This window comes from Euprymna scolopes, chromosome 5 (assembly GCF_053919585.1).
Source record: "Euprymna scolopes isolate OS-2025 chromosome 5, ASM5391958v1, whole genome shotgun sequence".
In the NCBI taxonomy this organism is placed as follows: Eukaryota; Metazoa; Mollusca; class Cephalopoda; order Sepiida; family Sepiolidae; genus Euprymna; species Euprymna scolopes.
Window position 1 is genome coordinate 27,869,391 of NC_136486.1, and position 12,058 is coordinate 27,881,448.

General features: G+C 34.1%; 1 protein-coding gene across 9 annotated transcripts in view; it reads right to left on the minus strand.

Moving 5' to 3' along the window:
- LOC145276755 (endophilin-A3-like) overlaps positions 1-12,058 on the minus strand; it is a 557,457-nt gene that overhangs the window by 246,897 nt on the left and 298,502 nt on the right. The window lies entirely within an intron of this gene.

Here is a 12,058-nt window from a genome sequence, read left to right on the forward strand (position 1 = left end):
GGTAGGGATAACTAGTCTATATATAAAGTGAGATTTGTTTGTTTGTCCCTTTCACTTTTTCTTAAACTACTGAGCAGATCGAGCTGAAATTTTGTATGGACATTTTGTGCAGCAAAGTAAATGTTATGGTATCGATCTAGTGCAATTATGAATTAATAGGGATTAGTTACTACAATACCACATTTATTCTAGAAGTTTTCTTGGAAATTATTGAGCTGATCTGGCTGAAATGTTTTTTAGAGATCTTTGTTAGGTGTAGCGAATTAAGTATTATGGAGTGAGTGAGGTGTGGTGGAGAAGGGAGAGGTGTGAGGGAGAAGGGGGATGAAGAAGGAGACGAGAGAGATGGGTGAGAAAGGGAGAAGAGAGTATAAACTGTGTTTATTATGACATTGCCATGTATTTTGAAATCCTTTAATTAAAAATTCACAAGTTGACGGTCTGTCTCTTTATTCTGTTGCAGTTGTTTAAAACATCGTTGAACCTTTTTTTTTTTTTTTTTTTTTACATAGGCATCACCACATTATCAAGGCCAAGAGGCCACTCAAGGATAAGGGTTAAAGAGTGTACAGTAGAAATTGGACAATATAGTAATCATTAATAATGAAAATTTGTTAAATTTGATAACTTATATAGAACGGCTGATCAAGAACGTATTTACGTTAGACTTGAACACAACCATATTGTAGTCAGCTGGAAAGCAGGAAAACTGAAGATAATTTTACAGGCGTGCAGTTCTAAGAAAGAAGCTTTGTTCATGGAATCTACGTTTAGGTTTAGGAACAGATAAAGAGTGGGGGGAATTATTGATAGTGTTTACAGCTAGACGAGTGTTTCTTGTGAAAGTTTGGCGAGGGGGGACCATAGACTGAAGCTCAGTCGAACACTTTCCATGAAAATAACGATACATCAGAGACAAACTCGCAACATCTCTTCTGTGAGATAGAGGTTGCAAGGAAGAGAAAAGGACATCTCCTACGAGGCTACGAAGTCTATTTTGAACTATCAAGGCAGGACAATCCTTTCTAGCAGCTCCTGCCCAGATGTGGCAACAGTATTCCATCCTTGGACGTACCTGGCTCTTATATAGATAGAGAATAGCATCAGCAGTGAGATATCTACCGGATCGATAGAAAGAACTGTTTTCTAGGTTGGCAGTATTTTTGCGAACAGTTGGCTGAGATGGCGGAAATTTTACTGTTTCTATGTCTATCCTTGTAGCCATGTCACTAGTAAGGGTGCTGGAGGTAAACGTTTTGTCTGGGCTGACGTTATCCGCCTGATAGTCAGGGACCCGAACCTTGGATTAACCACTAAGGAGGCTGTCCTATCAGCAGGTGCAAAGTACTGGGGCTGCTGTATTGCCATTTGGTGAATGGATTCTGGACCATGCAGTAGCTTCTGGTGGGGCCTCTCGATGCCATACTAGTGGGTAATTGTTACGGCTTTACCTTATCATTAGCTACAAATAAAAAAAAAAAAAATTCTTCGTTTCTTTTTCTCTCTTAATTTCCCCTCTCTGTCCTGCTCTAAGTAAATCTGTCGACCTAGTCCACAAATTCCAAAATTTCATCATGACAAGTTTCAAGAAAAAATACACGATTAAACCCGGTTCTCCAACTTCCAACGTAGACCCCTACTACCATGTCTCCTTCTCCAACATCAGGGGTCTTCGTTCTAACCTTCCAGAGGTTGAAACCCAATTACAGGAGACTAAACCAGACCTTTTATTTTTAAGTGAAACTGGCATTGGACAGGCTATTTCCCTAGATGAGTTTGCAATTTCAGGATACTCTAACTTAACTTCTAAATCTGACCCCCAAGATCGCCATGGGCATGGAATATGTGCCTATATTAAAGATAGCTTTCCATGTGGGAGGGACATCTCCAGGGAAGATCCTAACTTACCCTATATGTGCTTCCGGGTTGCTTTAGCTCACACTACTGCATTTATATTTACTCTCTATCGCCCCCACAACAGCGGAGTTACTATCTTTCAAAGCATATCTGAGAAAATTGACCAAGTCCTTTCTACTTATCCTTCAGCTAACATTCACGTATGTGGAGACTTCAATGTTCACAACGTCGAATGGTTGACCCACTCAAACAAGACCGATGATGAGGGGAGGTTCTGTCATGATTTCTCCATTGCCTATGACCTCACTCAGATTGTTCAGGAACCTACCCGTGTGCCCGATAATGACGGCCAGTATGCGAGCCTACTAGACCTTTTTCTCACAACTTGCCCTGAACTATGTTCAGTTTCTGTTCTATCGCCTCTTGGATCTTCCGACCACTCTGTTGTATCAATTAAGATAAAAATGAAATGTAATAAGTCCCCAGACGTACCTCTTCATCGTACAGTATATCGATACACTAAGGCTGACTGGGATAGCTTCCGTACATTTATATCTGATCTACCTCTGCATTCCATGTTTAAAAAGGATGTGTCCTCTATAGTATTAGACCTAACTGAATGGTTAATTGTAGGTATTGACCATTTCATACCCTCTAAAAAGTTTCAGCAAAAACCTAACAGCCAGCCATGGTTCTCTCCAGAATGTGCTGCTGCCATTGCGCACAGAAATCACTTTTTCCACTGCTTCAAACGTAATAGATGTATGGAAACTAAAGCTGTTTTCAGGACTGCCAGCAACCATTGTAAGAAAGTAATAAGGAACGCAAGAGTATTGTATGCTCAATCTGTTAAGTCCAAAGTAGCTGAGCAGAGGCTTGGTTCCCACCAGTTTTGGCAAATAGCAAACAGAATCCTGAATAGAAGCGTGTGCTCCATCCCAACTATTATCAATGGACCTGAGGTAATCTCGTCAGCATCAGACAAAGCCAAACTCTTTGTCAAGAACTTTGCAGCTAATTCTACCCTTTGCGACCAAGACCGCCAACCTCCAATATTTCCTCCTGTATCAGAAAACACGCTATGTGATATACGTATATCTGTACGTGATGTTGCGAAGCTAATCAAAAACCTTGATTCGAGTAAAGCCCTGATGGTATTCCAATTATAGTACTCAAAAAACTTCAACCTGAATTAGCGCCCATACTTACAAAACTGTTTAAACGTTGTCTTAAGGAGAATAGTTTCCCATCTCCCTGGAAAATCTCATCAGTATGCCCTGTATTTAAGAATTCAGGTGATCGCTCATCCCCCTCTCAGTACAGGCCAATAAGTCTCCTGTGCGTCATGAGTAAGTTGCTAGAATCTGTGTTAAATACAGAAGTAATCAAACATCTCAACAAAAATAACCTTCTTAGTGACACTCAATATGGTTTCCGTTCTGCTAGATCTACAGCAGATGTCCTTACAGTTATATCGCATAGGATTAGCAAATCTCTCGACGGTGGCAATCTTTCTAGGGCAATTGCTCTTGACATATCTAAAGCCTTTGATAGGGTATGGCATAAAGGTTTACTTCATAAGATCGCTAGCTATGGTATAGCTGGAAAAGTTTCTCAATTATTAAATCATTTCTTTCTGATAGGTTCATAAGAGTAGTAGTTGAGGGGCAAAAATCAGAAGCTCACAGTATTAATGCCGGTGTCCCTCAGGGATCCATCCTGGGCCCAACTCTTTTCCTGATCTACATTAATGATCTTCCAAATCATATCCTTACATCATTTGTAGACATTTATGCTGACGACACTACCATTTATGGTAGCACATCTAAGACAGTAAACGACCAAGTTCTCTCCAATTCTCTCTCCTCTGATCTTGAGCACGTAGTACAATGGGGAAAGGAGTGGCTGGTTACTTTTAATGCATCTAAAACCAAGCTTCTCTCTTTACATCATCAACATTCTAATTCACATTTGTCATCAATTGAAATGAATGGCTCTCGTCTTCAGGAGGCCTCAAGTTTTGACAAGCTTCTGGGCTTGACCATTACTCCTGATCTTAAATGGAACACGTATATCAAATCTGTTGCCAAGGCCGCTGGAAAAATGGTGGGATCTTTCTATCGATCCAGTAGATATCTCACTGTTGATGCTATTCTCTACCTATATAAGAGCCAGGTACGTCCAAGGATGGAATACTGTTGCCACATCTGGGCAAGAGCTGCTAGAAAGGACTTGTCCTGCCTTGATAGAGTTCAAAATAGACTTCGTAGCCTCGTAGGAGATGTCCTTTTCTCCTCCTTGCAACCTCTATCTCACAGAAGAGATGTTGCAAGTTTGTCTCTGATGTATCGTTATTTTCATGGAAAGTGTTCAACTGAGCTTCAATCTATGGTCCCCCCTCGCCAAACTTTCACAAGAAACACTCGTCTAGCTGTAAACACTATCAATAATTTCCCCCACTCTTTATCTGTGCCTAAACCTAAACGTAGATTCCATGAACAAAGCTTCTTTCTTAGAACTGCACGCCTGTGGAATTGTCTTCCGTTTTCCTGCTTTCCGGCTGACTACAATATGGTTGTGTTCAAGTCTAAAGTAAATAAGTTCTTGATGAGCCGGTCCATATAAGTTATTAAATTTACCAAATTTTCATTACTAATGATTACTATATTGACCAATTTCTACTGTACACTCTTTAACCCTTATCCTTGAGTGGCCTCTGGGCCTTGATAATGTGGTGATGCCTTTGTAAAAAAAAAAAAAAAAAAAAAAAAAGATCCTACCATTTTTCCAGCGGCCTTGGCAACAGATTTGATGTACATGTTCCATTTAAGATCAGGAGTAATGGTCAAGCCAAGAAGCTTGTCAAAACTTGAGGCCTCCTGAAGACGAGAGCCATTCATTTGAATTGATGCCAGATGTGGATCAGAATGTTGATGATGTAAAGAGAGAAGCTTGGTTTTAGATGCATTAAAAGTAACCAGCCACTCCTTTCCCCATTGTACTACGTGCTCAAGATCAGAGGAGAGAGAGAATTGGAGAGAACTTGGTTGTTTACTGTCCTAGATGTGCTACCATAAATGGTAGTGTCGTCAGCATAAATGTCTACAAATGATGTAAGGATGTGATTTGGAAGATCATTAATGTAAATCAGGAAAAGAGTTGGGCCCAGGATGGACCCCTGAGGGACACCGGCATTAATACTGTGAGCTTCTGATTTTTGCCCCTCAACTACTACTCTTATGAACCTATCAGAAAGAAATGATTTAATGATTGAGAAGACATTTCCAGCTATACCATAGCTAGAGATCTTATGAAGTAAACCTTTATGCCATACCCTATCAAAGGCTTTAGATATGTCAAGAGCAATTGCCCTAGAAAGGTTGCCTCCGTCGAGAGATTTGCTAATCCTATGAGATATAACTGTAAGCACATCTGCTGTAGATCTAGCAGAACGGAAACCATATTGAGTGTCACTAAGAAGGTTATTTTTGTTGAGATGGTTGATTACTTCTGTATTTAACACAGATTCTAACAACTTACTCATGACGCACAGGAGACTTATTGGCCTGTACTGAGAGGGGGATGAGCGATCACCTGAATTCTTAAATACAGGGCATACTGATGAAATTTTCCAGGGAGATGGGAAACTATTCTCCTTAAGACAACGTTTAAACAGTTTTGTAACTATGGGCGCTAGTTCAGGTTGAAGTTTTTTGAGTACTATAATTGGAATACCGTCAGGGTCAGTTGCTTTACTGGAATCAACCTTTTTGAGCTTTAACTTTTCTTATCTAATGTATAATGTACCAACGACGGTTATGTGCTGTTTGTTACCTTCTATAAAATAAGAACCTTTAGATTTCAATAATTAAAAAAAATATATTAAAACAAAAGTCATTTTTCAATACAAAAACAAAAAAAAAAAATTGAAATGAACCAGAGTATATTCCAACAAACATTCTAACAGCAAGTTTGCTTTTTTGTCAATTGAGTTTCGGTTCAATAGGTGCGTATTTATTAATGATTTCAATTATCGGTTATAGTCACACAAAAGTAAAAATAAAAAATGGATTTCTATGTTACTTCACATATTTACGGCTGCCTAGTTGGTGTTGAGTTTCATTAAACAATGATCGACTTTAGTAAATAATTTCATTAAAATTTCAATTTAATTCTGAAATTATGTTTTACATGTGATATACATTTCATATTTATCATTCTTTTATTTCATAACTAGCAGATGTACCCGACGTTGCCCAGTATTAAACGTGACGTTACATTCCTTAAAACACACACACACACACACGGAAAGAAACTGAGACATGTGCATGCGAGTATTATATTTTTTATAAACAGTTCACTTTCTTTTTTTTACAAAGGAGTCACCACCTATCAAAGCCCGGAGGCCACTCGAGGATAAGGGTTAATGAGTATACATTAGTCAATGAGACTATAGCGTAGTAATCATAAGTAGTGAACATTTTGTAAATTGAATTACTTAGGGGGACGGTTCGTCAAGAACTTGTTTACGTTGAACCTGAAGGCAATTCTTGTAAGTAAAAATTAAAAAAATACTCGAGCTGAGATCGAAACTAAAACCTTACGACAGCAACTCAAGTATGAAAACTATCAGCCGACCTTGCCACGATCTTTAAAAAGTGTTTTTAAACCTACTTATTCTTAGCATAAATAAGTTGTCATATGAACGATTTGCGCATGCAAAGTCGTAAAGCAGTTGACAAACAGATAAAAATCCGATGACCCAAGTACAAATTTTTCAATTTTGACTCCTTAGCAGCCCTTTTTCCTGGATGAAAACCGATTAAAAAAGTTTCCCCACACGTCTGAATACCCTATATACCAAATTTCAAGTTTGTAGATCAAAAATTCGTTTAGTATATAGGTTAAGAGTTGTCATCACACACATTCTCACTTTTACATATATATAGATATTTACATTCCTTATTACATAATATTAAAATCCTGTGTATTACATTTAAATCATTTTAATTCCTTGAAGTTAAACACTTCTTTAATTTACTAGTATTGTTTTTGTCGTTCGTCTATTAATTGCTCAAATTTTTCATTTCCAAAATGTTTTTTTCTTCTAAATGTATGAGAATTCGACAAGTTTCATATTTATTTCTTTGGCTAGCAAATATGGTTTTACTTTTTGTGACTTGAAAATTGATAATTTAAGAAAATAATATATATATATATATATATATATATATTATTCATTCCAAGTAGAACGATATCCAAAAATTAAGAATTGAATTCCAACGGGGGGTCGTTGACAGTGCTCAATCAAAGAGAGCAAATAATATCGCCTCCTGCCACCTTCGTCCTTACATGTCAACTGTTTTCTTCTGTATATCCTCCTTCCCACCCCTCCTTTCTCCCTTTTTCCTTCTTAGTGAATTCATACCCCCACCCTCTATATTTCTGTATTACCTTTTCCCTTCTTATCACTCTCTCTAATCCTTCCCCAAGACTATCCTTTTACGCCTCCTTCTTTAACTGAAATTTGATTTTTGTAATTAAATTTAAATCCATAAGAACATTAACCTTGTTTCATGCCAGTCATGGTAAAGTATATTTTCTCTCCTCTAAAATTAAAAATGGTCTAGAACCCTTTTTAATTTTTTAATTTTCTTGCCTGATGACATCTATTATGATCGAAACGATCTGCACATCGTAGCAAGATGTGACTGTATTTACATAAAGAATAATAAAAATTATATAATAATAAAACAGGTTTCAGTGACGAGAGCCTGAATTTGTTGGGTTTTTCCATTTTCCCACGACCCGACTAGTATCTTATCAAGTGTACATTATTATTATTATTCATATCATGGTACTTATACAGAATAAAGATGGGCTATCATCGCAATTTTTCAGGGAGTTTACACAAAACGTCAGTTTCTTCTTTTGTCGCTTAAATGCTCGCAGATTTTTTTTTTTTTTTTACATTGAAAAATAATATTTCTGTTATTACAAAGATAATTCAATGAAAAATTAATTGAAAAATGAATACAATAACCTTTTTCTTTTTTTGAAAATATAATGAATAATTATTGGACAATTTTTTACCAAACTTTTAAGAAAATTAAAATAAAAAAAAACAAAAAAAAAACACTCATTGTAAAGTAAGGTTCATGAATAAATATTTTTTTTTAAAATATACTGCAAACAAAAAATTTATTTTATTTTTAATGATTTTTTGTTTTAAATGGTTTTTGTGCTTTTTTTCGTTCAACACAAGATAAATATTTAGGTTGTTTTTGTTTTTTGAATGATAAACCAACGATAGCAAACAAATGTTTTGCTAATAATTTTTTTACTATCTGTTTTCTTTTTTTTTTCATTTTTGTCTGCAGCAATTTCATTGGTTTAGTGTTTGTGGCACTTTTCTGCGTTTTATATTAAAACTGCCCGGAAAATTCTTATTCTGAATAAGTACCATGATTATTATTTATTTTTTTAACTATTATAATCTATTATCAATTTTTAACATGCTAATATGATTGGGTTGTGTTAATTGGTAACTCTTGACAATAAACATCTTTCTCACTAAGTGTGTATTCAAAAAATCCTGCGTAATTAACAATGAAACTGCAAAGTACTATTACTGCTTTCATTTACACAAAAAAATAATATTTGCAAACATAGAGCATTAGTTTGTTTGAATACTTATGCCAAAATAATCTTAAAATGTTTTATTGCGTTAATGCAAATATTTATGTACAAATTTCATAAGCATTTATACAGGGTCGCTTGGGAAAAATCTTAAATATAAAAAAAAAAGATTGAATATCCCCGACCTAGGTGACATTATTGGAGCACATGGATGAGCAGGTGCTAATATGATTGTAAGACAGTGTAACAAAGCGGTGCACTTTTTTGGTAATATAGTGCATATGAGAAAATCAGCAGCAGCTATAGGATAACTGACTAGCGAAAATATTAGCAGCAGCAGTCGTTAAAGCATATGTGCAAATTGGCAAGTGTGCATGCGCTGATGTTACGGGAAGAAGGAGAGAAAAAGAAAAGAAAACAGTACAGCATGCGGGGGAAGAGGGATATGTGAAGTTGAGAGCGAGAAAACGTTGGCTAAGGCCGGTGTCAAGTGGTGGGGATAGAGACTTTTAAAAAGCATATGTTATATGGCACAGCGTTGTAAAACGTGTGTGTGTGTGTGTGTGTGAAAAGACTTTTGAAAGATAATGAAATGTGTTGTGTTTGAAGAACTATGAATGATGTATTTCATTTGCAGTTAGTTAAAAAAAAAAAAAAAAAAAAAAATGCCAAGTTGGATTTTTATTTCTTTTTTATTTGTTTGTTCCTTTGCGACGGTGCCAGACAACATGTGGGTCTGAGAGATTTGAACTGTAACGACAGTTTAAAAGAATAACAGCCACATTACATTAGGAGAAGATGGTAGAGTCATACGTTCAGAGAACTTCCGCGGTTAATAAGCAACAGAGCATTATTACTGTTAACCAAGAAGAGTCTATCAGACATGCGTACAGTGTGATGATAATGTATGGAAATGAAACCTGAGAGTTGGGGACATGTGTTGCATGGAGAGAAATGATATAAAAATGATACAATGTATGTGTATTGCGAGTCTAAAAGACAAGCTTAGTTCTGAGGACCTAAGAGGAAGATTAAATCTAGATAGTATAAGGAGATGCAGAACAGAAGACGTTGGTATGGCCATGTTAAAAGAATAGATAAGAGTTATTAGGTTAGTAGATGTAGAAAAGTTGGGGTAGCAGGGTCAGTTAACCAGGGAAAGCCAAGGACAACATGAAAGGAAGTCATAAGGATGAACTTGAGACAAAAAAGGGATAAATGGCCAGAGATTTGCATAGTTTGAAAGTAAATTTCTAATACCGTCCAACATGTGCTGCTGCTATTGATGACATTGACATGCAAGCAGCCAGAGTTTAAAAAAAGACACCAAAATATTGTCAATTAAACGAACCTAAAATCGTTCATTCATTAAGGAGCCTAAGAAGTTAATTTGTGTGTAACATGATCTAGTTGTCAGTTTTATAAAGACTTATGTAAAAAAAAAAAAAATAAAAATTTTGTAAAAAAAATTAAAATTGTAAAACTTTTAAATTTTGTAAAAAAATTAAAATAAAAAGATTTTGTAAAAAATAAAACGATTCTGTAGAAAACAAAAGATATCGTAAACAAAAACAAAAGATATCGTAAACAAAAACAAAAGATATCGTAAACAAAAACAAAAGATATCGTAAACAAAAACAAAAGATTTCGTAAACAAAAACAAAAGGTTTCGTAAACAAAAACAAAAGATTTCGTAAACAATAAAAAAAAGATTTCGTAAACAATAAAAAAAAGATTTCGTAAACAATAAAAAAAAGATTTCGTAAACAATAAAAAAAAGATTTCGTAAACAATAAAAAAAAGATTTCGTAAACAATAAAAAAAAGATTTCGTAAACAATAAAAATTTGGAGAGAAAAAAAACAAATTTGGAGAGAAAAAAACAAATTTGGAGGGAAAAAAAAAAATTTGGAGAAAAAAAAAATTTGGAGAAAAAAAAAATTTGGAGAAAAAAAAAATTTGGAGAAAAAAAAAATTTGGAGAAAAAAAAAATTTGGAGAAAAAAAAAAATTTGGAGAAAAAAAAAAATTTGGAGAAAAAAAAAAATTTGGAGAAAAAAAAAAATTTGGAGAAAAAAAAAAATTTGGAGAAAAAAAAAAATTTGGAGAAAAAAAAAAATTTGGAGAAAAAAAAAAATTTGGAGAAAAAAAAAAATTGGAGAAAAAAAAAATTGGAGAAAAAAAAAAAATTGGAGAAAAAAAAAAAATTGGAGAAAAAAAGATTTTGTAGAAAAAAAGATTTTGTAGAAAAAAAGATTTTGTAGAAAAAAAAAAAAAAAAAGATTTTGTAAAATATAGGGCTTCAGGTGCTAAATAATGGTGAAAGAATTGGCACCAAAAGAATTAATAGCAATTTTTTTTTTACATAAGCACTTTTTAAAACAGAACCGAAGTATCATGAAAAATCTGATTGACATAATATCAACTGATACTTCCTTCACTGGCAATATTTCAAGCTGAACATGCCAAATAAATAAATTAATAAATAAGTAAAAAAAACAAAAACAAAAAAAACGGAAGGATTGAGCATAAAAAAAGGTTGCATCTTATTTCAAACGCTTTTTCATTCCATCTGACTCAAGCAAAATCAATAAATATGCTGGTGCATTGAAAATGGCAAACAATTTTTAAAATAAAAATATAATTGTTTGGTGTAAAATCAGTTTTTACAAGAAAAGTACTAGTTAATGAAGAGAATGAATATAATTTAGTATCAATTCAAAGATTAAAATATAATAATAATAATAACTAGCGGAACCTGTGGAAATTCTACAGTTACATCTTTTATATGTAATGTAATGTGGTTGGGCATTCTGTGGACGTTCAACATGGAGACCCTGCAATATTATTGTAGCCCTTTTGTTAAAACTGTAAAAGTATTTATCTTAATAATTTGGTTAATGTAATGTCAGAATATGTCTTGTTATTACGGTTTATCTCCAATAGCCTCATAGAAGTGTGACGTATTTACATTGTATGGATCCCATGGTGTGAATGCAAACCCTATAGATACTACTCTTGGATCCTAGAAGGCATATTTCAGTTTGACCTATGGTCCAAAAGTTACATCGTTTTACTTTTAATTTTTTTTTTTTTTTTTTTACTTTGCGTCTTTTGTGATCGGGAGATCCTATTTATTAAAAAGGAGGATAGAAAGTGATAATATGCTACGAAGATTAATTAGCATATTTATATACTAATTTAATGTTCGTAGTATGTTTTCACCTTCTATTCTTCTTGTTAATAAATACGATCTCCTGATCGAATAATTTATAATCTGGAAACCGTGACATGCGTACGTATGTCAAATGTACTATGGTATTAATATATAGATAATAATGATAATAATAATTGTGACTACTCCTAGCGAGTAAATAAAAAAGTTTATTCGATGCGGAAATACATTTTTTTTTTAAATGGTATAAAAATATTATTAGATGAAAATCTCAACGAGACGACAGCTAAAAAATCAGAATAGGAATAACACTCTGAATGAGATCAAAATGAAAAGCATAAAAAAAATTTGGAAAACATATTTTGCCCTTCTTGAATAAAACTCGAATG